The sequence below is a fragment of the Carcharodon carcharias genome, chromosome 5 (assembly GCF_017639515.1).
Source record: "Carcharodon carcharias isolate sCarCar2 chromosome 5, sCarCar2.pri, whole genome shotgun sequence".
NCBI lineage: Eukaryota > Metazoa > Chordata > Chondrichthyes > Lamniformes > Lamnidae > Carcharodon > Carcharodon carcharias.
In genome coordinates, this window is record NC_054471.1 from 86419826 (window position 1) to 86447485 (window position 27660).

Consider the following 27660-nt stretch of genomic DNA (forward strand, 5'->3'; position numbering starts at 1 on the left):
AGAGTAGTTAGCATGCGTTGTATCAAGGGATATGAGAGCTGTTAGCATGCTGTACATCAGGGAAATTCAAGCTGTTAGTATGCTGTGTTTCAGGGATATGAGAGCAGTTAGTATGCTGTGTATCACGGATATGATTGCAGTTAGTATGCTGTGCATCAGGTATATGAGAAAAGTGCCCATGCTGTGTACAAGGCATATGACAGAAGATACCATGCTGTGTAACATGGATATGATAGCAATTACTATGCTGTGTATCAGGGATATAAGAGCAGTAAGCGTGCTGTGCATCAGGGATATAAGAGCAGTTAGCCTGATGTGTATCAGGGATATGAGAACAATTAGCATGCTGTGTGTCAGGGATATGAGAGCAGTTAGCATGTTGTGTGAAAGGGATATGAGAGCAGTTTGCATGTGGTGTAACAGGGATATGAGAGAAGTGAGCTTGCTTTGTTTCAAGGGATATGAGAGCTGTTAATATGCTGTATATCAGGGAAATTCAAGCTGTTAGTATGCTGTGTTTAAGGGATATGAGAGCAGTTAGCATGCTGTGTATCGCGGATATGAGAGCAGTTAGCATGCTGGTTATCAGGGATATGAGAGCAGTTAGCATGCTGTGAATCAGGGATATGAGAGCAGTTAGTATGCTGTGTACAAGGGATATGAGAGCTGTTAGCATGCTGTGTAAAAGTGATATGAGAGCATTTAGAATGCTGTGTATCAGGGATATGATCGCAGTTAGCATGCTGTGTATCAGGGACATGAGAGCAGTTAACATGCTGTGTGTCAGGGATATGAGATTAGTTAGAATGCTTTGTATCAAGGGATATGAGAGCTGTTAGTATGCTGTATATCAGGGAAAATCAAGCTGTTATTATACTGTGTTTCAGGGATATGAGAGCAGTAAGCATGCTGTGTATCGTGGATATGAGAGGAGTTAGCATGCTGTGTATCAGGGATATAAGAGCAATTAGCATGCTGTGTATCATGGATATAAGAGCAGTTAGCATGCTGTGTATCAGTGATATGAGAGCAGTAAGCCTAATGTGTATCACGGATATGAGAACTATTAGCATGCTGTGTGTCAGGGATATGAGAGCAGTTAGCATGTTGTGTGAAAGGTTTTTGAGAGCAGTTTGCATGCTGTGTATCAGAGATATGAGAGCAGCTAGCATGCTGTGTATCAGGGATATGAGAGCAGTTAATATGCTGTGTATCACAGATATGAGTGCAGTTAGTATGCTGTGCTTCAGGGATATGAGAAAAGTTACCATGCTGTGTTAAAGCAATATGAGAGCAGATAACCTGATGTGTATCAAGAATATGAGAACAGTTAGCATGCTGTGTGTCAGGGATATGAGAGCAGTTAGCATGTTGTGTGAACGGGATATGAGAGCAGTTTGCATGTTGTGTATAAGGGCTTTGAGAGAAGTGAGCAAGCTTTGTTTCAAGGGATATGATAACAGTTAGCATGCTGTGGTTCAGTGATATGAGAGCAGTTAGCATGCTGTCTATCAGGGACATGAGAACAGTTAGTATGCTGTGTACAAGGGATATGAGAGCTGTTAGCATGCTGTGTAAAAGTGATATGAGAGCAATTAGCATGCTGTGTACCAGGGATATGAGAGCTGTTAGCATGCTGTGTATCAGGGACATGAGAGCAGTTAACATGCTGTGTGTCAGGGATATGAGAGCAGATAGCATGTTGTGTGAAAGGGATATGAGAGCAGTTTGCATGCTGTGTATCAGGGATATGAGAGTAGTTAGGAAGCTTTGTATCAAGGGATATGAGAGCTGTTAGTATGCTGTATATCAGGGAAATTCAAACTGTTATTATGCTGTGATTCAGGGATATAAGAGCAGTTATCATGCTGTGTATCACGGATATTAGAGCAGTTAGCATGCTGTGTATCAGTGATATGAGAGCAGTTAGCCTGATGTGTATCAGTGATAAGAGAAATTTAGCATGCTGTTTGTCAGGGATATGAGAGCAGTTAGCATGCTGTGTGAAAGGTTTTTGAGAGCAGTTTGCATGCTGTGTATCAGTGATATGAGAGTAGTTAAAATGCTTTGTCACAAGGGATGTGAGAGCTGTTAGTATGCTGTTTTTCAGGGAAATTTAAGCTGTTAATATGCTGTGTTTCAGGGATATGAGAGCAGTTAGAATGCTGTGTATCGCGGATATGAGAGCAGATAGCATGCTGTGTATCAGGGATATAAGAGCAATTAGTCTGCTGTTTATCAGGGATATGAGAGCAGTTATTATGCTGTGTAAAAGGGATATGAGATCAGTTAGCATGCTGTGTATCACGGATATGAGAGCAATTAGCATGCTGTTTAAAAGGGATTTGAGAGCAGTTAGCATCCTGTGTATCATGGATATGAGGGCAGTTAATATGCTGTGCATCAGGGATATGAGAGCAGTTAGCATTCTGTGTAACGGGTATATGAGAGCAGTTAGCATGCTGTGTATCGGGTATATGAGAGCAGTTGGCATGCTGTGTATCAGGGATATGAGAGTAGTTAGTATGCTTTGTCACAAGGGATATGAGAGCTGTCAGTATGCTGTATATCAGGGAAATTCAAGCTTATAATATGCTGTGTTTCAGGGATATGAGAACAGTTAGCATGCTTTGTATCGCGGATATGAGAGCAGTTAGCATGCTGTGTATCAGGGATATAAGAGCAGTTAGCATGCTGTGTATCAGTGATACGAGAGCAGTTAGCATGCTGTTTAAAAGGGATATGAGAGCAGTTAATATGCTGTGTAAAATGGATATGAGAGTAGTTAGCATACTGTGCATCAGGGATATAAGAGCAATTAGTCTGCTGTGTATCAGGGATATGAGAGCAGTTATTATGCTGTGTAAAAGGGATATGAGATCAGTTAGCATGCTGTGTAAAATGGATATGAGAGTAGTTAGCATACTGTGCATCAGGGATATAAGAGCAATTAGTCTGCTGTGCATCAGGGATATGAGAGCAGTTATTATGCTGTGTAAAAGGGATTTGAGAGCAGTTAGCATCCTGTGTATCATGGATATGAGGGCAGTTAATATGCTGTGCATCAGGGATATGAGTGCAGTTAACTTTCTGTGTATCGGGTATATGAGAGCAGTTAGCATGCTGTGTATCGGGTATATGAGAGCAGTTGGGATGCTGTGTATCTGGGATATGAGAGCATTTATTATGCTGTTTATCAGGGATATAAGAGCAGTTAGGATCGTGTGTATCAGGCATATGAGAGGAGTTAGCCTGCTGTTTATCTGGGATATGAGAGCAGTTAGTATGCTGTGTATTAGGGATATAAGAGCAGTTATGATGGTGTGTATCAGGTATATGAGAGCAGTTAGCATGCTGTGTATCAGGGATTTGAGAGCAGTTAGCATGCTGTGTATCAGGGATATGAGAGCAGTTAGTAAGCTGTGTACAAGGGATATGAGAGCTGTTAGCTTGCTGTGTAATATTGATATGAGAGCAGTTAGCATGCTGAGTATCAGGGACAAAAGAGCAGTAAGCGTGCTGTGCATCAGGGATATTAGAGCAGTAAGCGTGCTGTGCATCAGGGATATTAGAGCAGTTAGTTTGCTGTGTAAAAGGGATATGAGAGCAGTTAGCCTGATGTGTATCAGGAATATGAGAACAGTTAGCATGCTGTGTGTAAGGGATAGGAGAGCAGATAGCATGTTGTGTGAAAGGGATGTGAGAGCAGTTGGCATGCTGTGTATCTGTGATATGACAGCAGTTATTATGCTGTGTATCAGGGATATAAGAGAAGTTAGGATGGTGTGTATCAGGCATATGAGAGGAGTTAGCCTGCTGTTTATCTGGGATATGAGAGCAGTTAGTATGCTGTGTATTAGGGATATAAGAGCAGTTATGATGGTGTGTATCAGGTGTATGAGAGCAGTTAGCATGCTGTGTATCAGGAATATCAGAGCAGTTAGCATGCTGTGTATCAGGTATATGAGAGCAGTTAGTAAGCTGTGTACAAGGGATATGAGAGCTGTTAACATGCTGTGTATCAGGGATATGAGTTCAGTTAGCATGCTGTGTATCAGGGACATGATAGCAGTTAGTATGCTGTGTGTCAGGGATATGAGAGAACTTAGCATGCTGTGTCAAAGTGATATGAGAGCAGTTAGCATGCTGTGTATCAGGGATGTGAGAGCAGTTAGCATGCTGTGTATCAGGGACATGAGAGCAGTTAACATGCTGTGTGTCAGGGATATGAGAGCCGTTAGCATGTTGTGTGAAAGGGATATGAGAGCAGTTTGCATGCTGTGTATCAGGGATATGAGAGTAGTTAACATGCTTTGCATCAAGGGATATGAGAGCTGTTAGTATACTGTATATCAGGGAAATTCAACCTGTTAATATGCTGTGTTTCAGGGATATGAGAGCAGTTAGCGTGCTGTGTATTGCGGATATGAGAGCAGTTAGCATGCTGTGTATCAGGGATATCAGAGCAGTTAGGATGGTGTGTATCAGGCATATGAGAGGAGTTAGCCTGCTGTGTATCTGGGATATGAGAGAAGTTAGTATGCTGTGTATTAGGGATATAAGAGCAGTTATGAAGGTGTGTATCAGGTATATGAGAGCAGTTAGCATGCTGTGTATCAGGAATATCAGAGCAGTTAGCATGCTGTGTATCAGGTATATGAGAGCAGTTAGTAAGCTGTGTACAAGGGATATGAGAGCTGTTAGCATGCTGTGTAAAATTGATATGAGAGCAGTTAGCATGCTGTGTATCAGGGATATTAGAGCAGTAAGCGTGCTGTGCATCAGGGATATTAGAGCAGTTAGTTTGCTGTGTAAAAGGGATATGAGAGCAGTTAGCCTGATGTGTATCAGGAATATGAGAACAGTTAGCATGCTGTGTGTAAGGGATAGGAGAGCAGATAGCATGTTGTGTGAAAGGGATGTGAGAGCAGTTGGCATGCTGTGTATCTGTGATATGACAGCAGTTATTATGCTGTGTATCAGGGATATAAGAGAAGTTAGGATGGTGTGTATCAGGCATATGAGAGGAGTTAGCCTGCTGTTTATCTGGGATATGAGAGCAGTTAGTATGCTGTGTATTAGGGATATAAGAGCAGTTATGATGGTGTGTATCAGGTGTATGAGAGCAGTTAGCATGCTGTGTATCAGGAATATCAGAGCAGTTAGCATGCTGTGTATCAGGTATATGAGAGCAGTTAGTAAGCTGTGTACAAGGGATATGAGAGCTGTTAACATGCTGTGTATCAGGGATATGAGTTCAGTTAGCATGCTGTGTATCAGGGACATGATAGCAGTTAGTATGCTGTGTGTCAGGGATATGAGAGAACTTAGCATGCTGTGTCAAAGTGATATGAGAGCAGTTAGCATGCTGTGTATCAGGGATGTGAGAGCAGTTAGCATGCTGTGTATCAGGGACATGAGAGCAGTTAACATGCTGTGTGTCAGGGATATGAGAGCCGTTAGCATGTTGTGTGAAAGGGATATGAGAGCAGTTTGCATGCTGTGTATCAGGGATATGAGAGTAGTTAACATGCTTTGCATCAAGGGATATGAGAGCTGTTAGTATACTGTATATCAGGGAAATTCAACCTGTTAATATGCTGTGTTTCAGGGATATGAGAGCAGTTAGCGTGCTGTGTATTGCGGATATGAGAGCAGTTAGCATGCTGTGTATCAGGGATATCAGAGCAGTTAGGATGGTGTGTATCAGGCATATGAGAGGAGTTAGCCTGCTGTGTATCTGGGATATGAGAGAAGTTAGTATGCTGTGTATTAGGGATATAAGAGCAGTTATGAAGGTGTGTATCAGGTATATGAGAGCAGTTAGCATGCTGTGTATCAGGAATATCAGAGCAGTTAGCATGCTGTGTATCAGGTATATGAGAGCAGTTAGTAAGCTGTGTACAAGGGATATGAGAGCTGTTAGCATGCTGTGTAAAATTGATATGAGAGCAGTTAGCATGCTGTGTATCAGGGATTTAAGAGCAGTAAGCGTGCTGTGCATCAGGGATATGAGAGCAGTTAGTTTACTGTGTAAAACGGATATGAGAGCATTTAGCCTGATGTGTATCAGGAATATGAGAACAGTTAGCATGCTGTGTGTCAGGGATATGAGTGCATTTAGCATGTTGCGTGAAAGGGATATGAGAGCAGTTGGCAAGCTGTGTATCTGTGATATGAGAGCAGTTATTATGCTGTGTATCAGGGATATGAGCGGAGTTAGCATGCTGTGTATCGCGGATAAAAGAGCAGTTAGCATGCTGTGTATCAGGTATATAAGAGTAGTTAGCATGCTTTGTATCATTGATATGAGAGCTGTTAGCATGCTGTGTAAAAGGGATATGAAACCTGTTATTATACTGTGTATCACGGATATGAGAGTAGTTAGCATTCAGTGTATCAAGGATATGAGAGCAGTTAGCATACTGTGTATCATGGATATGAGGGCAGTTAATATGCTGTGCATAAGGGATATGAGAGCAGTTAGCAATCTGTGTATCGGGTATATGAGAGTAGTTAGCATGCTGTGTGTCGGGTATATGAGAGCAGTTGGCATGCTGTGTATCTGGGATATGAGAGAAGTTAGGATGGTGTGTATCAGGGATATGAGAGGAGTTAGCCTGCTGTGTACCTGGGATTTGAGAGCAGTTAGTATGCTGTGTATTATGGATATAAGAGCAGTTATGATGGTGTGTATCAGGTATATGAGAGCAGTTAGCATGCTGTGTATCAGGGATATGAGATCAGTTAGCATGCTGTGTTTCACGGATATGGGAGCAGTTTGCAAGCTGTGTATCAGTGATATGAGAGTAGTTAGCATGCTTTGTATCAAGGGATATGAGAGCTGTTAGTATGCTGTACATCAGGGAAATTCAAGCTGTTAGTATGCTGTGTTTCAGGGATATGAGAGCAGTTAGTATGCTGTGTATCACGGATATGATTGCAGTTAGTCTGCTCTGCATCAGGTATATGAGAAAAGTACCCTTTGCTGTGTAAAAGGCATATGACAGAAGATACCATGCTGTGTATCATGGATATGATAGCAGTTACTATGCTGTGTATCAGGGACATAAGAGCAGTTAGCATGCGCTGTATCAGAGATATGAGAACAGTTAGCATGCTGTGTATCAGGGATATGAGATCAGTTAGCATGCTGTGTTTCAGGGACATGATAGCAGTTAGTATGCTGTGTGACAGGGATATGAGAGAAGGTAGCATGCTGTGTCAACGTGATATGAGAGCAGTTAGCATGCTGTGTATCAGTGATATGAGAGCAGTTTTCATGCTGTGTATCAGGGACATGAGAGCAGTTGACATGCTGTATTTCAGGGATATGAGAGCAGTTAGCATGTTGTGTGAAAGGGATATGAGAGCAGTTTGCATGCTGTGTATCAGGGATATGAGAGTAGTTAGGATGCTTTGCATCAAGGGATATGAGAGCTGTTAGTATACTGTATATCAGGGAAATTCAAGCTGTTAATATGCAGTGTTTCAGGGATATGAGAGCAGTTAGCATGCTGTGTATGTCGGATATGAGAGCAGTTAGCATGCTGTGTATCAGGGATATAAGAGTAGTTAACATGCTTTGTATCAGTGATATGAGAGCAGATAGCATGCTGTGTAAAAGGGATATGAAACCAGTTAGCATGCTGTGTATCAGGGACATGAGAGCAGTTAACATGCTGTGTGTCAGGGATATGAGAGCAGTTAGCATGTTGTGTGAAAGGGATATGAGAGCAGTTTGCATGCTGTGTATCAGGGATATGAGAGTAGTTAGGATGCTTTGCATCAAGGGATATGAGAGCTGTTAGTTTACTGTATATCAGGGAAATTCAAGCTGTTAATATGCTGTTTTTCAGGGATATGAGAGCAGTTAGCATGCTGTGTATTGCGGATATGAGAGCAGTTATAATGCTGTGTATCAGGGATATAAGAGTAGTTAACATGCTTTGTATCAGTGATATGAGAGCAGATAGCAAACTGTGTAAAAGGGATATGAAACCAGTTATTATACTCTGTATCACGGATATGAGAGTAGTTAGCATTCTGTGTATCAAGGATATGAGAGCAGTTAGTATGCTGTGTATCACGGATATGAGTGCAGTTAGTATTCTGTGCATCAGGGATATTAGAAAAGTTACCATGCTGTGTAAAAGCACTATGAGAGCAGTTAACCTGCTGTGTATCATGGATATGATAGGAGTTAGCATGCTGTGAATCACGGATGTAAGAGCAGTAAGCGTGCTGTACATCAGGGATATGAGAGCAGTTAGCATGCTGTGTGTCACGGAAATGATTGCAGTTACTATGGTTTGCATCAAGGATATGAGAAAAGTACCCATGCTGTGTAAAAAGCATATGACAGAATATACCATGTTGTGTCATGAATATGATAGCAGCTACTATGCTGTGTATCAGGGATATGAGAGCAGTTAGCATGCTGTGTAACAGAGATATGAGAGCAGTTAGCATGCTGTGTAAAAGCGATTTGAGAGCAGTTAGCATGCTGTGTATCATGGATATGAGGGCAGTTAATATGCTGTGCATCAGGGATATGAGAGAAGATTGCATTCTTGTATCGAGAATATGAGAGCACTTAAAATGCTGTGTATCGGGTAAATGAGAGCAGTTGGCATGCTGTGCATCAGAGATATGAGAGCAGTTACTATACTGTGTAACAGGGAAAAAAGAGCAGTTAGGATGGTGTGTATCAGGGATATGAGAGCAGTTAGCATGCTGTGTATCAGGGATATGAGAGCAGTTAGCATGCTCTTTATCAGGGATTCGAGAGAAGTTAGTATGCTGTGTACAAGGGATAAGAGAGCTGTTGGCATGCTGTGTAAAAGTGATAAGAGAGCAGTTAGCATGCTGTGTATCAGGATTATAAGAGCAGTAAGCGTGCTGTGCATCAGGGATATGAGAGCAGTTTTCCTGATGTGTATCAGGGATATGAGAACAATTAGCATGCTGAGTGTCAGGGATATGAGAGCAGTTAGCATGTTGTGTGAAAGGGATATGAGAGCAGTTTGCATGTTGTGTATCAGGGATATGAGAGAAGTGATCATGCTTTGTTTCAAGGGATATGAGAGCTGTTAATATGCTGTATATCAGGGAAATTCAAGCTGTTAGTATGCTGTGTTTCAGTGATATGAGAGCAGTTAGCATGCTGTGTATCGCGGATTTGAGAGCAGTTACCATGCTGTGTATCAGGGATATTAAAGCAGTTAGCATGCTGTGTATCAGGGACATGAGAGCAGTTAACATGTTGTGCCAGGGATATGAGAGCCGTTATCATGTTGTGTGAAAGGGATATGCGAGCAGTTTGCATGCTGTGTATCAGGGATATAACATCAGTTATGATGCTTTTTATCAAGGGATATGAGAGCTATTAGTATGATGTACATCAGGGAAATTCAAGCTGTTAGTATGCTGTGTTTCAGGGATATGAGAGCAGTTAGCATGCTGTGTATCACGGATATAAGAGCAGTTAGCATGCTGTGTATCAGTGATATGAGAGCAGTTAGCCTGATGTGTATCAGGGATATGAGAACTATTAGCATGCTGTGTGTCAGGGATATGAGAGCAGTTAGCATGTTGTGTGAAAGGTTTTTGAGAGCAGTTTGCATGCTGTGTATCAGGGATATGAGAGTAGTTAGCATGCTTTGTATCAAGGGATATGAGAGCTGTTAGTATGCTGTATATCAGGGAAATTCAAGCTGTTAATATGCTGTGTTTCAGGGATATGAGAGCAGTTAGCATGCTGTGTTTCGCGAATATGAGAGCAGTTGGCATGCTGTGTATCAGGGATATAAGAGCAGTTAGCATGCTGTTTATCAGTGATATAAGAGCAGTTAGCATGCTGTGTCACAGGGATATGAGACCAGTTAATATGCTGTGTAAAATGAATATGAGAGTAGTTAGCATGCTGTGCATCAGGGATATAAGAGCAGTTAGTGTGCTGTGTATCAGGGATATGAAAGCAGTTATTATGCTGTGAAAAAGGAATATGAGATCAGTTAGCATGCTGTGTATCACGGATATGAGAGCAGTTAGCATGCTGTGTATCAAGGATATGAGAGCAGTTAGTATGCTGTGTATCACGGATATGAGTGCAGTTAGCATGCTGTGTATCAGGGACATGATAGCAGTTAGTATGCTGTGTACAAGGGATATGAGAGCTGTTAGCATGCTGTGTAAAAGTGATATGAGAGCAGTTAGCATGCTGTGTATAAGGAATATGAGAGCAGTTAGCATGCTGTGTATCAGGGACATGAGAGCAGTTAAAATGCTGTGTGTCAGGGATATGAGAGCAGTTAGCATTTTGTGTGAAAGTGATATGAGAGCAGTTTGCATGCTGTGTATCAGGGATATGAGAGTAGTTAGGATGCTTTGTATCAAGGGATATGAGAGCTGTTAGTATACTGTATATCAGGGAAATTCAAGCAGTTAATATGCTGTGTTTCAGGGATATGAGAGCAGTTAGCAAGCTGTGCATCGCGGATATGAGAGCAGTTAGCATGCTGTGTATGAGGGATAAAAGAGCAGTTAGCATGCTGTGTATCAGTGATATGAGAGCAGTTAGCCTGATGTGTATCAGGGATATGAGAACAATTAGCATGCTGTGTGTCAGGGATATGAGAGCAGTTAGCATGTTGTGTGAAAGGGATATGAGAGCAGTTTGCAAGTGGTGTAACAGGGATATGAGAGAAGTGAGCTTGCTTTGTTTCAAGGGATATGAGAGCTGTTAATATGCTGTATATCAGGGAAATTCAAGCTGTTAGTATGCTGTGTTTAAGAGATATGAGAGCAGTTAGCATGCTGTGTACAAGGGATATGAGAGCTGTTAGCATGCTGTGTAAAAGTGATATGAGAGCAGTTTGAATGCTGTGTATCAGGGATATGATCGCAGTTAGCATGCTGTGTATCAGGGACATGAGAGCAGTTAACATGCTGTGTGTCAGGGATATGAGAGCCATTAGCATGTTGTGTGAAGGGGATATGAGAGCAGTTTTCATGCTGTGTATCAGGGATATGAGATTAGTTAGGATGCTTTGTATCAAGGGATATGAGAGCTGTTAATATGCTGTATATCAGGGAAAATCAAGCTGTTATGATGCTGTGTTTCAGGGATATGAAAGCAGTAAGCATGCTGTGTATCGCGGATATGAGAGCAGTTAGCATGCTGTGTATCAGGGATATAAGAGCAAATAGCATGCTGTGTATCACGGATATAAGAGCAGTTAGCATGCTGTGTATCAGTGATATGAGAGCAGTTCGCCTAATGTGTATCACGGATATGAGAACTATTAGCATGCTGTGTGTCAGGGATATGAGAGCAGTTAGCATGTTGTGTGAAAGGTTTTTGAGAGCAGTTTGCATGCTGTGTATCAGAGATATAAGTGTAGTTAGCATGCTGTGCATCAGGGATATAAGAGCAGTTAGTGTGCTGTGTATCAGGGATATGAGAGCAGTTATTATGCTGTGTAAAAGGGATATGAGAGCAGTTAGTATGCTGTGTATCACGGATATGACTGCAGTTAGTATGCTGTGCATCAGGGATATGCTAAAAGTTACCATGCTGTGTAAAAGCAATATGAGAGCAGTTTACCTGCTGTGTATCATGGATATGAGAGCAGTTAGCATGTTGTGTGAAAGGGATATGTTAGCAGTTTGCATGCTATGTATCAGGGATATGAGAGTAGATAGGATGCTTTGTATCAAGGGATATGAGAGCTGTTAGTATGCGGTATATCAGGGATTTCAAGCTGTTAGTCTTCTGTGTTTCAGGGATATGAGAGCAGTTAGCATGCTGTGTATCGCGGGTATGAGATCAGTTAGAATGCTGTGTATCACGGATATGATTGCAGTTAGTATGCTGTGCATCAGGGATATGAGAAAAGTTATCATGCTGTGTAAAAGCAATATGAGAGCAGATAACCTGCTGTGTATCATGGATATGAGAGCAGTTAGCAAGCTGTGTATTGGGTATATGACTGCAGTTAGCTTGCTGTGTAACAGGGATATAAGAGCAGTGAGCATACTGTGTATCAGGGATATGAGAGCATTTAGTATGCTGTGAAAAAGGCATATGAGAGCAGTTAGCATGCTGTGTATCAAGGATATGAAAGCAGTTAGTATGCTGTGCATCAGGAATATGAGTGCAGTTAGCATGCTGTGCATCAGGGATATGAGAGCAATTAGCATGCTGTTTAAAAGGGATTTGAGAGCAGTTAGCATGCTGTGTATCATGGATATGAGGGCAGTTAATATGCTGGGCATCAGGGATATGAGAGCAGTTAGCATTCTGTGTATCAGGTATATGAGAGCAGTTAGCATGCTGTTTATCTGGGATATGAGAGCAGTTACTATGTTGTGTATCAGGGATATAAGAGCAGTTAGGATGGTGTGTATCAGGTATATGAGAGCAGTCAGCATGCTGTGTATCAAGGATATGAGAGCAGTTAGCATGCTGTGTTTAGGGGAAAAGAGAGCAGTTAATATGCTGCGTACAAGGGATGTGAGAGCTGTTAGCATGCTGTGTAAAAGTGATATGAGAGCAGTTAGCATGCTGTGTATCAGGGATATAAGGGCAGTAAGCCTGCTGTGCATCAGGGATATGAGAGCAGTTAGTATGATGTGTAAATGGTATATGAGAGCAGTTAGCCTGATGTGTATCAGGAATATGAGAACAGTTAGCATGCTGTGCGTCAGGGATATGAGAGCATTTAGCATGTTGTGTGAAAGGGATATTAGAGCAGTTTGCATGCTGTGTATCTGTGATATGAGAGTAGTTAGCATGCTTTGTCACAAGGGATATGAGTGCTGTTAGTATGCTGTATATCAGGGAAATTCAAGCTGTTATTATGCTATGTTTCAGCGATATGAGAGCAGTTAGCATGCTGTGTATCGCGGATTTGAGAGCAGTTAGCATGCTGTGTATCAGGGATATAAGAGCAGTTAGCATGCTGTGTATCAGTGATATGAGAGCAGTTAGCATGCTGTGTAAAAGGGATAAGAAACCAGTTAATATGCTGTGTATCAAGGATATGAGAGTAGTTAGTATGCTGTGTATCATGGATATGAGTGCAGTTAGTATGCTGTGCATCAGGGATATTATAAAAGTTACCATGCTGTGTAAAAGCAATATGAGAGCAGTTAACCTGCTGTGTATCATGGATATGAGAGCTGTTAGCATGCTGTGAATCAGGGATATAAGAGCAGTAAGCGTGCTGTGCATCAGGGATATGAGAGCATTTAGCATGCTGTGTTTCACGGATATGATTGCAGTTACTATGGTGTGCATCAGGGATATGAGAAGAGTTAGCATGCTGTGTAAAAGGGATTTGAGAGCAGTTATCATGCTGTGTATCTTGGATATGAGGGCAGTTAATATGCTGTGCATCAGGGATATGAGAGCAGTTTGCATTCTTTGTATCGAGTATATGATAGCAGTTAAAATGCTGTGTATCGGGAAAATGAGAGCAGTTGGCATGCTGTGCATCAGGTATATGAGAGCAGTTACTATGCTGTGTAACAGGGAAATAAGAGCACTTAGGATGGTGTGTATCAGGGATATGAGAGAGTTAGCATGCTGTGTATCTGGGATATGAGAGCAGTTAGCATGTTGTGTATCAGGGATATGAGAGAAGTTAGTATGCTGTGTACAAGGGATAAGAGAGCTGTTAGCATGCTGTGTAAAAGTGATATGAGAGCAGTTAGCATGCTGTGTATCAGGGATATAAGAGAAGTAAGCGAGCTGTACATCAGGGATATGACAGCAGTTAGCCTGATGTGTATAACGGATATGAGAACAATTAGCATGCTGTGTGTCAGGGATATGAGAGCAGTTAGCATGTTGTGTGAAAGGGATATGAGAGCAGTTTGCATGCTGTGTATCAGGGATATGAGAGTAGTTAGCATGCGTTGTATCAAGGGATATGAGAGCTGTTAGCATGCTGTACATCAGGGAAATTCAAGCTGTTAGTATGCTGTGTTTCAGGGATATGAGAGCAGTTAGTATGCTGTGTATCACGGATATGATTGCAGTTAGTATGCTGTGCATCAGGTATATGAGAAAAGTGCCCATGCTGTGTACAAGGCATATGACAGAAGATACCATGCTGTGTAACATGGATATGATAGCAATTACTATGCTGTGTATCAGGGATATAAGAGCAGTAAGCGTGCTGTGCATCAGGGATATAAGAGCAGTTAGCCTGATGTGTATCAGGGATATGAGAACAATTAGCATGCTGTGTGTCAGGGATATGAGAGCAGTTAGCATGTTGTGTGAAAGGGATATGAGAGCAGTTTGCATGTGGTGTAACAGGGATATGAGAGAAGTGAGCTTGCTTTGTTTCAAGGGATATGAGAGCTGTTAATATGCTGTATATCAGGGAAATTCAAGCTGTTAGTATGCTGTGTTTAAGGGATATGAGAGCAGTTAGCATGCTGTGTATCGCGGATATGAGAGCAGTTAGCATGCTGGTTATCAGGGATATGAGAGCAGTTAGCATGCTGTGAATCAGGGATATGAGAGCAGTTAGTATGCTGTGTACAAGGGATATGAGAGCTGTTAGCATGCTGTGTAAAAGTGATATGAGAGCATTTAGAATGCTGTGTATCAGGGATATGATCGCAGTTAGCATGCTGTGTATCAGGGACATGAGAGCAGTTAACATGCTGTGTGTCAGGGATATGAGATTAGTTAGAATGCTTTGTATCAAGGGATATGAGAGCTGTTAGTATGCTGTATATCAGGGAAAATCAAGCTGTTATTATACTGTGTTTCAGGGATATGAGAGCAGTAAGCATGCTGTGTATCGTGGATATGAGAGGAGTTAGCATGCTGTGTATCAGGGATATAAGAGCAATTAGCATGCTGTGTATCATGGATATAAGAGCAGTTAGCATGCTGTGTATCAGTGATATGAGAGCAGTAAGCCTAATGTGTATCACGGATATGAGAACTATTAGCATGCTGTGTGTCAGGGATATGAGAGCAGTTAGCATGTTGTGTGAAAGGTTTTTGAGAGCAGTTTGCATGCTGTGTATCAGAGATATGAGAGTAGTTAGCATGCTGTGCATCAGGGATATAAGAGCAGTTAGTGTGCTGTGTATCAGGGAAATGAGAGCAGTTATTATGCTGTGTAAAAGGGATATGAGAGCAGTTAGTATGCTGTGTATCACGGATATGACTGCAGTTAGTATGCTGTGCATCAGGGATATGATAAAAGTTACCATGCTGTGTAAAAGCAATATAAGAGCAGTTTACCTGCTGTGTATCATGGATATGAGAGCAGTTAGCATGTTGTGTGAAAGGGATATGCGAGCAGTTTGCATGCTATGTATCAGAGATATGAGAGTAGATAGGATGCTTTGTATCAAGGGATATGAGAGCTGTTAGTATGCGGTATATCAGGGATTTCAAGCTGTTAGTCTTCTGTGTTTCAGGGATATGAGAGCAGTTAGCATGCTGTGTATCGCGGATATGAGATCAGTTAGAATGCTGTGTATCACGGATATGATTGCAGTTAGTATGCTGTGCATCAGGGATATGAGAAAAGTTATCATGCTGTGTAAAAGCAATATGAGAGCAGATAACCTGCTGTGTATCATGGATATGAGAGCAGTTAGCAAGCTGTGTATTGGGTATATGACTGCAATTAGCTTGCTGTGTAACAGGGATATAAGAGCAGTGAGCATACTGTGTATCAGGGATATGAGAGCATTTAGTATGCTGTGAAAAAGGCATATGAGAGCAGTTAGCATGCTGTGTATCAGGAATATGAGTGGAGTTAGCCTGCTGTGTATCTGGGATATGAGAGCAGTTAGTATGGTGTGTATTAGGGATATAAGAGCAGTTAGAATGGTGTGTATCAGGTATATGAGAGCAGTCAGCCTGCTGTGTATCAGGGATATGAGAAAAGTTAGCATGCTGTGTATCAGGGATGTAACGGCAGTAAGCGTGCTGTGCATCAGGGATATGAGAGCATTTAGTATGCTGTGAAAAAGGCATATGAGAGCAGTTAGCATGCTGTGTATCAAGGATATGAAAGCAGTTAGTATGCTGTGTATCAGGAATATGAGTGCAGTTAGCATGCTGTGCATCAGGGATATGAGAGCAATTAGCATGCTGTTTAAAAGGGATTTGAGAGCAGTTAGCAGGCTGTGTATCATGGATATGAGGGCAGTTAATATGCTGTGCATCAGGGATATAAGAGCAGTTAGCATTCTGTGTATCAGGTATATGAGAGCAGTTAGCATGCTGTTTATCTGGGATATGAGAGCAGTTACTATGCTGTGTATCAGGGATATAAGAGCAGTTAGGATGGTGTGTATCAGGGATATGAGAGGAGTTAGCCTGCTGTGTATCAGGGATATGAGAGCAGTTAGTATGCTGTGTATTAGGGATATAAGAGCAGTTAGAATGGTGTGTATCAGGTATATGAGAGCAGTCAGCATGCTGTGTATCAGGGATATGAGAAAAGTTAGCATGCTGTGTATCAGGGATGTAACGGCAGTAAGCGTGCTGTGCATCAGGGATATGAGAGCAGTTAGTATGCTGTGTAAATGGGATATGAGAGCAGTTAGCCTGATGTGTATCAGGAATATGAGAACAGTTAGCATGCTGTCTGTCAGGGATATGAGAGCATTTAGCATGTTGTGTGAAAGGGATATGAGAGCAGTTAGAATGCTGTGTATCACGTATATGATTGCAGTTAGTATGCTGTGCATCAGGTATATGAGAAAAGTGCCCATGTTGTGTAAAAGGCATATGACAGAAGATACAATGCTGTGTATCATGGATATGATTGCAATTACTATGCTGTGTATCAGGGAAATAAGCGCAGTAAGCATGCTGTGCATCAGGGATATGAGAGCAGTTAGCCTGATGTGTATCAGGGATATGAGAACAATTAGCATGCTGTGTGTCAGGGATATGAGAGCAGTTAGCATGTTGTGTGATGGGGATATGAGAGCAGTTTGCATCTGGTGTAACATGGATATGTGAGAAGTGAGCTTCCTTTGTTTGAAGGGATATGAGAGCTTTTAATATGCTGTATATCAGGGAAATTCAAGCTGTTAGTAGGCTGTGCATCAGGGACATGAGAGCAGTTAGTATGCTGTGTACAAGGGAAATGAGAGCTGTTAGCAAACTGTGTAAAATTGATATGAGAGCAGTTAGCATGCTGTGTATCAGGGATATGATCGCAGTTAGCATGCTGTGTATCAGGGACATGAGAGCATTTAACATGCAGTGTGTCAGGGATATGAGAGCCTTTAGAAAGTTGTGTGAAAGGGATATGAGAGCAGTTTGCATGCTGTGTATCAGGGATACGAGATTAGTTAGAATGCTTTGTATCAAGGGATAAGAGAGCTGTTAGTATGCTGTATATCAGGGAAATTCAAGCTGTTAGTATGCTGTATTTCAGGGATATGAGAGCAGTTAGAATGCTGTGTATCGCGGATATGAGAAATGTTAGCATGCTGTGTATCAGGGATATAAGAGCAGTGGGCATACTTTGTATCACTTATATAAGAGCAGTTAGCATGCCGTGTATCAGTGATATGAGAGCAGAAAGCCTGATGTGTACCAGGGATATGAGAACTATTAGCATGCTGTGTGTCAGGGATATGTGAGCAGTTCGCATGTTGTGTGAAAGATTTTGGAGAGCAGTTTGCATGCTGTGTATCAGGGATATGAGAGTCGTTAACATGCTTTGTATCAACGGATATGAGAGCTGTTAGTATGCTGTATATCAGGGAAATTCAAGCTGTTAATATGCTGTGTTTCAGGGATATGAGAGCAGTTAGCATGCTGTGTATCGCGGATATGAGACCAGTTAGTATGCTGTGTATCACTGATATAAGAGCAGTTAGCATGCTGTGTAACTGTGATATAAGAGCAGTTAGCATGCTGTGTAAAAGGGACATGAGACCAATTAATATACTGTGTAAAATGGATATGAGATTAGTTAGCATGCTGTGCATCAGGAATATAAGAGCAGTTAGTCTGCTGTGTATCAGGGATATGAAAGCAGTTATTATGCTGTGTAAAAGGGATATGAGATCAGTTAGCATGCTGTGTATCACGGATATGAGAGCAGTTAGCATGCTGTTTATCAAGGATATGAGAGCCGTTAGTATGCTGTGTATCACGGATATGAGTGCAGTTAGTATGCTGTGCACCGTAGACATGAGAGCAGTTAGTATGCTGTGTACAAGGGATATGAGAGCTGTTAGCAAACTGTGTAAAAGTGATATGAGAGCAGTTAGCATGTTGTGTATCAGGGATATGAGAGTAGTTAGCATGCTGTGCATCAGGGATATAAGAGCAGTTAGTGTGCTGTGTATCAGGGATATGAGAGCAGTTATTATGCTGTTTAAAAGGGATATGAGATCAGTTAGCATGCTGTGTATCACGGATATGAGAGCAGTTAGCATGCTGTGTATCTAGGATTTGAGAGCAAGTAGTATGCTGTGTTTCACGTATATGAGTGCAGTTAGTATGCAGTGCCTCAGTGATATGAGAAAAGTTACCATGCTGTGTAAAAGCAATGTGATAGCAGTTAACCTGCTGTGTATCATGGATATGAGAGCAGTTAGCATGCTGTGTATCGCGTATATGAGAGCAGTTAGCATGCTGTGTAACAGGGATATAAGAGCAGTGAGCATACTTTGTATCAGGGATATGAGAGCAGTTGGTATGCTGTGAAAAAGGGATATGAGAGCAGTTAGCATGCTGTGTAAAAGGGATATGAGTGCAGTTAGCATGCTGTGAAGAATGGATAAAAGAGCAGTTAGTATGCTGTGTATCAGGAAATGAGTGCAGTTAGCATGCTGTGCATCAGGGATATGAGAGCAATTAGCATGCTGTGTAAAAGGGATTTGAGTGCAGTTAGCATGCTGTGTATCATGGATATGAGGGCAGTTAGCATTCTGTGTATCGGGTATAGGAGAGCAGTTAGCATGCTGTTTATCTGGGATATGAGAGCAGTTATTATGCTGTGTATCAGGGATATAAGAGCAGTTAGGATGGTGTGTATCAGGGATATGAGAGGAGTTAGCCTGCTGTGTATCTGGGATAAGAGAGCAGTTAGTATGCTGTGTATTAGGGATATAAGAGAGGTTAGGATGGTGTGTATCAGGTATATGAGAGCAGTCATCATGCTGTGTATCAGGGATATGAGAGCAGTGAGCATGCTGTGTATCAGGGATATAAGTGCAATTAGCATGCTGTGTGTCAGGGATATGTGAGCCTTTAGCATGTTGTGTGAATAGGATATGAGAGCAGTTTGCATGCTGTGCATCAGGGATATGAGATTAGGTAGGATGCTTTGTATCAAGGGATTTGAGAGCTGGTAGTATGCTGTATATGAGGGAAATTCAAGCTGTTAGTATGCTGTGTTTCAGGGATATGAGAGCAGTTAGAATGCTGTGTATCGCGGATATGAGAGCAGTTAGCATGCTGTGTATCAGGGATATGAGAGCAGTGAGCATGCTGTGTATCTAGCATATGAGAGCAGTTAGAACCCTGTGTATCAGGGATAAGAGACCAGTTATTATGCTGTGTATCAGGGATATGAGAGCAGTTAGCATGCTGTGTATCAGGGATATGATCGCAGTTAGCATGCTGTGTATCAGGGACATGAGAGCAGTTAACATTCTGTGTGTCAGGGATATGAGAGCCGTTAGCATGTTGTGTGAAAGGGATATGAGAGCAGTTTGCATGCTGTGTTTCAGGGATATGAGATTAGTTATGATGCTTTGTATTAAAGGATATGAGAGCTGTTAGTATGCAGTATATCACTGAAATTCAAGCTGTTAGTATGCTGTGTTTCAGGGATATGAAAGCAGTTATAATGCTGTGTATCATGGATATAAGAGCAGTTAGCATGCTGTGTATCAGTGATATGAGAGCAGTTAGCCTGATGTGTATCAGGGATATGAGAACTATTAGCATGCTGTGTGTCAGGGATATGAGAGCAGTTAGAATATTGTCTGAAAGGTTTTTGAGAGCTGTTTGCATGTTGTGTATCAGGGATGTGAGAGTAGTTAGCATGCTGTGCATCAGGGATATAAGAGCAGTTAGTTTGCTGTGTATCAGGGATATGAGAGCAGTTATTATGCTGTTTAAAAGGGATATGAGATCAGTTAGCATGCTGTGTATCACGGATATGAGAGCAGTTAGCATGCTGTGTATCTAGGATATGAGAGCAAGTAGTATGCTGTGTTTCACGGATATGAGTGCAGTTAGTATGCAGCGCATCAGTGATATGAGAAAAGTTACCATGCTGTGTAAAAGCAATGTGAGAGCAGTTAACCTGCTGTGTATCATGGATATGAGAGCAGTTAGCATGCTGTGTATCGGGTATATGAGAGCAGTTAGCATGCTGTGTAACAGGGATATAAGAGCAGTGAGCATACTGTGTATCAGGGATATGAGAGCAGTTGGTATTCTGTGAAAAAGGGATATGAGAGCAGTTAGCATGCTGTGTAAAAGGGATATGAGTGTAGTTAGCATGCTGTGAATCAGGGATAAAAGAGCAGTTAGTGTGCTGTGTATCAGGGATATGAGAGGAGTTAGCATGCTGTGTATCAAGGATATGAAAGCAGTTAGTATGCTGTGTATCAGGAATATGAGTGCAGAAAGTATGCTGTGCATCAGGGATATGTGAGCAATTAGCATGCTGTGTAAAAGGGATTTGAGTGCAGTTAGCAGGCTGTTTATCATGGATATGAGGGCAGTTAATATTCTGTGTATCGGGTATAGGAGAGCAGTTAGCATGCTGTTTATCTGGGATATGAGAGCAGTTATTATGCTGTGTAACAGGGATATAAGAGCAGTTAGGATGATGTGTATCAGGGATATCAGAGGAGTTAGCCTGCTATGTATCTGGGATAGGAGGGCAGTTAGTATGCTGTGTATTAGGGATATAAGAGCAGTTAGGATGGTGTGTATCAGGTATATGAGAGCAGTCAGCATGCTGTGTATCAGCGATATGAGAGCAGTTAGCATGCTGTGTATCAGGGATATAAGTGCAATTAGCATGCTGTGTGTCATGGATATGTGAGCCGTTAGCATGTTGTGTGAAAGGGATATGAGAGCAGTTAGCATGCTGTGTATCAGGGATATGAGATTAGTAAGGATGCTTTGTATCAAGGGATATGAGAGCTGGTAGTATGCTGTATATCAGGGAAATTCAAGCTGTTAGTATGCGCTGTTTCAGGGATATGAGAGCAGTTAGATTGCTGTGTATCGCGGATATGAGAGCAGTTGGCATGCTTTGTATCAGGGATATAAGAGCAATTAGCATGCTGTGTATCACGGATATAAGAGCAGTTAGCATGCTATGTATCAGTGATTTGAGAGCAGTTAGCCTGATGTGTATCAGGGATATGAGAACTATTAGCATGCTGTGTGTCAGGGATATGAGAGTCATTAACATGCTTTGTATCAAAGGATATGAGAGCTGTTAGCATGCTGTGTAAAAGTGATATGAGAGCAGTTAGAATGCTGTGTATCAGGGATATGATCGCAGTTAGCATGCTGTGTATCAGGGACATGAGAGCAGTTAACATGCTGTGTGTCAGGGATATGAGAGCCGTTAGCATGTTGTGTGAAAGGGATATGAGAGCAGTTTTCATGCTGTGTATCAGGGATATGAGATTAGTTAGGATGCTTTGCATCAAGGGATATGAGAGCTGTTAGTATGCTGTATATCAGGGAAAATCAAGCTGTTATTATACTGTGTTTCAGGGATATGAGAGCAGTAAGCATGCTGTGTATCGCGGATATGAGAGCAGTTAGCATGCTGTGTATCAGGGATATAAGAGCAATTAGCATGCTGTGTATCACGGATATAAGAGCAGTTAGAATGCTGTGTATCAGTGATATGAGAGCAGTAAGCCTAATGTGTATCACGGATATGAGAACTATTAGCATGCTGTGTGTCAGGGATATGAGAGCCGTTATCATGTTGTGTGAAAGGGATATGCGAGCAGTTTGCATGCTGTGTATCCGGGATATGACATTAGTTAGGATGCTTTTTATCAAGGGATATGAGAGCTGTTAGTATGCTGTATATCAGGGAAATTCAAGCTGTGAGTATGCTGTGTTTCAGGGATATGAAGGCAGTTAGCATGCTGTGCATCGCGGATATGAGAGCAGTTAGCATGCTGTGTATCAGGGATATAAGAGCAGTGAGCATGCTGTGTATCACGGATATAAGAGCAGTTAGCATGCTGTGTATCAGTGATATGAGAGCAGAAAGCTTGATGTGTATCAGGGATATGAGAACTATTAGCATGCTGTGTGTCAGGGATATGAGAACAGTTAGCATGTTGTGTCAAAGGTTTTTGAGAGCAGTTAGCATGCTGTGTATCAGGGATATGAGAGTAGTTAGCATGCTTTGTAACAAGGGATATGACAGCTGTTAGTATGCTGTATATCAGGGAAATTCAAGCTGTTAATATGCTGTGTTTCAGGGATATGAGAGTAGTTAGCATGCTGTGTGTCGAGGATATGAGAGCAGTTAGCATGCTGTGTATCAGGGATATAAGCGCAGTTAGCATGCTGTGTATCAGAGATATAAGAGCAGTTAGCATGCTGTGTAAAAGGGATATGAGACCACTTAATATGCTGTCTAAAATGGATATGTGAGTAGTTAGCATGCAGTGCATTAGGGATATAAGAGCAGTAAGTGTGCTGTGTATCAGGGATATGAAAGCAGTTAATATGCTGTGTAAAAGGGATATGAGATCAGTTAGCATGCTGCGTATCAAGGATATGAGAGCAGTTAGTATGCTGTGTATCACGGATATGATTGCAGTTAGTATGCTGTGCATCAGGTATATGAGAGCCGTTAACCTGCTGTGTATCATGGATATGAGAGCAGTTAGCATGGTGTGTATCGGGTATATGAGAGCAGTTAGCATGCTGTGTCAAAGGGATATGAGTGCAGTTAGCATGCTGTGCATTCGGGATAAAAGAGCAGTTAGTGTGCTGTGTATCAGGGATATGAGAGGAGTTAGCATGCTGTGTATCAAGGATATGAAAGCAGTTAGTATGCTGTGTATCAGGAATATGAGTGCAGTTAACATGCTGTGCATCAGGGAGATGAGAGCATTTAGCATGCTGTTTAAAAGGGATTTGAGAGCAGTTAGCATGCTGTGTATCATGGATATGAGGGCAGACAATAGGCTGTGCATCAGGGATATGAGAGCAGTTAGCATTCTGTGTATCAGGGATATGAGAGGAGTTAGCCTGCTGTGTATCTGGGATATGAGAGCCGTTAGTATGCTGTGTATTAGGGATATAAGAGCATTGAGCATGCTGTCTATCAGGGATATAAGAGCAGTAAGCGTGCTCTGCATCAGGGATATGAGAGCAGTGAGTATGCTGTGTAAATGGGATATGAGAACAGTAAGCATGTGGTGTGTCAGGGATATGAGAGCAGTTAGCATGTTGTGTGAAAGGTATATGAGAGCAGTTTGCATGCTGTGTATCAGGGATATGAGAGTAGTTCACATGCTTTGTATCAAGGGATGTGAGAGCTGTTAGCATGCTGTACATCAGGGAAATTCAAGCTGTTAGTATGCTGTGTTTCAGGGATATGAGAGCAGTTAGTATGCTGTGTATCACGGATATGATTGCAGTTAGTATGCTGTGCATCAGGTATATGAGAAAAGTTTCCATGCTGTGTACAAGGCATATGACAGAAGATACCGTGCTGTTTAACATGGATATGATAGCAATTACTATGCTGTGTATCAGGGATATAAGAGCAGTAAGCGTGCTGTGCATCAGGGGTATGAGAGCAGTTAGCCTGATGTGTATCAGGGATATGAGAACAATTAGCATGCTGTGTTTCAGGGATATGAGAGCAGTATGCACGTTGTGCGAAAGGGATATGAGAGCAGTTTGCATGTGGTGTAAAGGGATACGAGAGAAGTGAGCTTGCTTTGTTTCAAGGGATATGAGAGGTGATAATATGCTGTATATCAGGGAAATTCAAGCTGTTAGTATGCTGTGTTTAAGGGATATGAGAGCAGTTAGCATGCTGTGTATCGCAGATATGAGAGCAGTTAGCATGCTGTGTATCAGGGAAATGTGAGCAGTTAGCATGCTGTGTATCAGGGACATGAGAGCAGTTAGTATGCTGTGTACAAAGGATATGAGAGCTGTTAACATGCTGTGTAAAAGTGATATGAGAGCAGTTAGCAATTTGTGTATCAGGGATATGATCGCAGTTAGGATGCTGTGTATCAGGGACATGAGAGCAGTTAACATGCTGTGTGTCAGGGATATGAGAGCAGTTAGCATGTTGTGTGAAAGGGATATGAGAGCAGTTTGCATGCTGTGTATCAGGGATATGAGATTAGTTAGGATGCTTTGTATCAAGGGATATGAGAGCTCTTAGTATGCTGTATATCAGGGAAAATCAAGCTGTTAGTATGCTGTGTTTCAGGGATATGTGAGCAGTAAGCATGCTGTGTATCACGGATATGAGAGCCGTTAGCATGCTGTGTATCAGGGATATAAGAGCAATTAGCATGCTGTGTATCACGGATATAAGAGCAGTTGGCATGCTGTGTATCAGTGATATGAGAACAGTAAGCCTAATGTGTATCAGGGATATGAGAACTATTGGCATGCTGTGTGTCAGGGATATGAGAGCAGTTAGCATGTTGTGTGAAAGGTTTTTGAGAGCAGTTTGCATGCTGTGTATCAGGGATATAAGAGCAGTTAGTGTAGTGTATCAGGGATATAAGAGCAGTTATTATGCTGTGTAAAAGGGATATGAGATCAGTTAGCATGCTGTGTATCACGGATATGAGAGCAGTTAGCATGCTGTGTATCAAGGATATGAAAGCAGTTAGTATGCTGTGCATCAGGGATATGAGAAATGTTACCATGCTGTGTAAAAGCAACATGAGAGCAGTTTACCTGCTGTATATCATGGATATGAGAGCAGATAGCATGTTGTGTGAAAGGGATATGCGAGCAGTTTACATCCTGTGTATCAGGGATATGAGAGTAGATAGGATGCTTTGTATCAAGGGATATGAGATCTGTTAGTATGCGGTATATCAGGGATTTCAAGCTGTTAGTCTTCTGTGTTTCAGGGATATGAGAGCAGTTAGCATGCTGTGTATCGCGGATCTGAGATCAGTTAGTATGCTGTGTATCACGGATGTGATTGCAGTTAGTATGCTGTGCATCAGGGATATGAGAAAAGTTATCATGCTGTGTTAAAGCAATATGAGAGCAGATAACCTGCTGTGTATCATGGATATGAGAGCTGTTAGCAAGCTGTGTATTGGGTATATGACAGCAGTTAGCATGCTGTGTGGATATAAGAGCAGTGAGCATACGGTGTATCAGGGATTTTAGAGCAGTTGGTATGCTGTGAAAAAGGCATATGAGAGCAGTTAGCATGCTGTGTATCAAGGATATGAAAGCAGTTAGTATGCTGTGTATCAGGAATATGAGTGCAGTTAGCATGCTGTGCATCAGGGATATGAGAGCAATTAGCATGCTGTTTAAAAGGGATTTGAGAGCAGTTAGCATGCTGTGTATCATGGATATGAGGGCAGTTAATATGCTGTGCATCAGGGATATAAGAGCAGTTAGCATTCTGTGTATCAGGTATATGAGAGCAGTCAGCATGCTGTTTATCTGGGATATGAGAGCAGTTACTATGCTGTGTATCAGGGATATAAGAGCAGTTAGGATGGTGTGTATCAGGGATATGAGAGGAGTTAGCCTGCTGTGTATCTGGGATATGAGAGCAGTTCGTATGCTGTGTATTAGGGATATAAGAGCAGTTAGGATGGTGTGTATCAGGTATAAGAGAGCAGTCAGCATGCTGTGTATCAAGGATATGAGAGCAGTTAGCATGCTGTGTTTAGGGGAAAAGAGAGCAGTTAATATGCTGCGTACAAGGGATATGAGAGCTGTTAGCATGCTCTGTAAAAGTGATATGAGAGCAGTTAGCATGCTGTGTATCAGGGATATAAGGGCAGTAAGCGTGCTGTGCATCAGGGATATGAGAGCAGTTAGTATGATGTGTAAATGGGATATGAGAGCAGTTAGCCTGATGTGTATCAGGAATATGAGAACAGTTAGCATGCTGTGTGTCAGGGATATGAGAGCATTTAGCATGTTGTGTGAAAGGGATATGAGAGCAGTTTGCATGCTGTGTATCTGTGATATGAGAGTAGTTAGATTGCTTTGTCACAAGGGATATGAGTGCTGTTAGTATGCTGTATATCAGGGAAATTCAAGCTGTTATTATGCTATGTTTCAGGGATATGAGAGCAGTTAGCATGCTGTGTATCGTGGATTTGAGAGCAGTTAGCATGCTGTGCATCAGTGATATGAGAGCAGTTAGCATGCTGTGTAAAAGGGATAAGAAACCAGTTAATATGCTGTGTATCAAGGATATGAGAGTAGTTAGTATGCTGTGTATCATGGATATGAGTGCAGTTTGTATGCTGTGCATCAGGGATATTAGAAAAGTTACCATGCTGTGTAAAAGCAATATGAGAGCAGTTAGCCTGCTGTGTATCATGGATATGAGAGCAGTTAGCATGCTGTGAATCAGGGATATAAGAGCAGTAAGCGTGCTGTGCATCAGGGATATGAGAGCATTAAGCATGCTGTGTTTCACGGATATGATTGCAGTTACTATGGTGTGCATCAGGGATATGAGAGTAGTTGGCATGCTGTGTAAAAGGGATTTGAGAGCAGTTATCATGCTGTGTATCATGGATATGAGGGCAGTTAATATGCTGTGCATCAGGGATATGAGAGCAGTTTGCATTCTTTGTATCGAGTATATGAGAGCAGTTAAAATGCTGTGTATCGGAAAAATGAGAGCAGTTGGCATGCTGTGCATCAGGGATATGAGAGCAGTTACTATGCTGTGCAACAGGGAAATAAGAGCACTTAGGATGGTGTGTATCAGGGATATGAGAGAGTTAGCATGCTGTGTATCTGGGATATGAGAGCAGTTAGCATGCTGTGTATCAGGGATATGAGAGAAGTTAGTATGCTGTGTACAAGGGATAAGAGAGCTGTTAGCATGCAGTGTAAAAGTGATATGAGAGCAGTCAGCATGCTGTGTATCAGGGATATAGGAGCAGTAAGCGTGCTGTACATCAGGGATATGAGAGCAGTTAGCCTGATGTGTATCAGGGATATGAGAACAATTAGCAAACTGTGTGTCAGGGATATGAGAGCAGTTTGCATGCTGTGTATCAAGGATATGAGAGTAGGTAGCATGCTTTGTATCAAGGTATATGAGTGCTGTTAGCATGCTGTACGTCAGGGAAATTCAAGCTGTTAGTATGCTGTGTTTCAGGGATATGAGAGCAGTTAGTATGCTGTGTATCACGGATATGATTGCAGTTAGTATGCTGTGCATCAGGTATATGAGAAAAGTGCCCATGCTGTGTACAAGGCATATGACAGAAGATACCATGCTGTGTAAGATGGATATGATAGCAATTACTTCACTGTGTATCAGGGATATAAGAGCAGTAAGCATGCTGTGCATCAGGGATATAAGAGCAGTTAGCCTGATGTGTATCAGGGATATGAGAACAATTACAATGCTGTGTGTCAGGGATATGAGAGCAGTTAGCATGTTG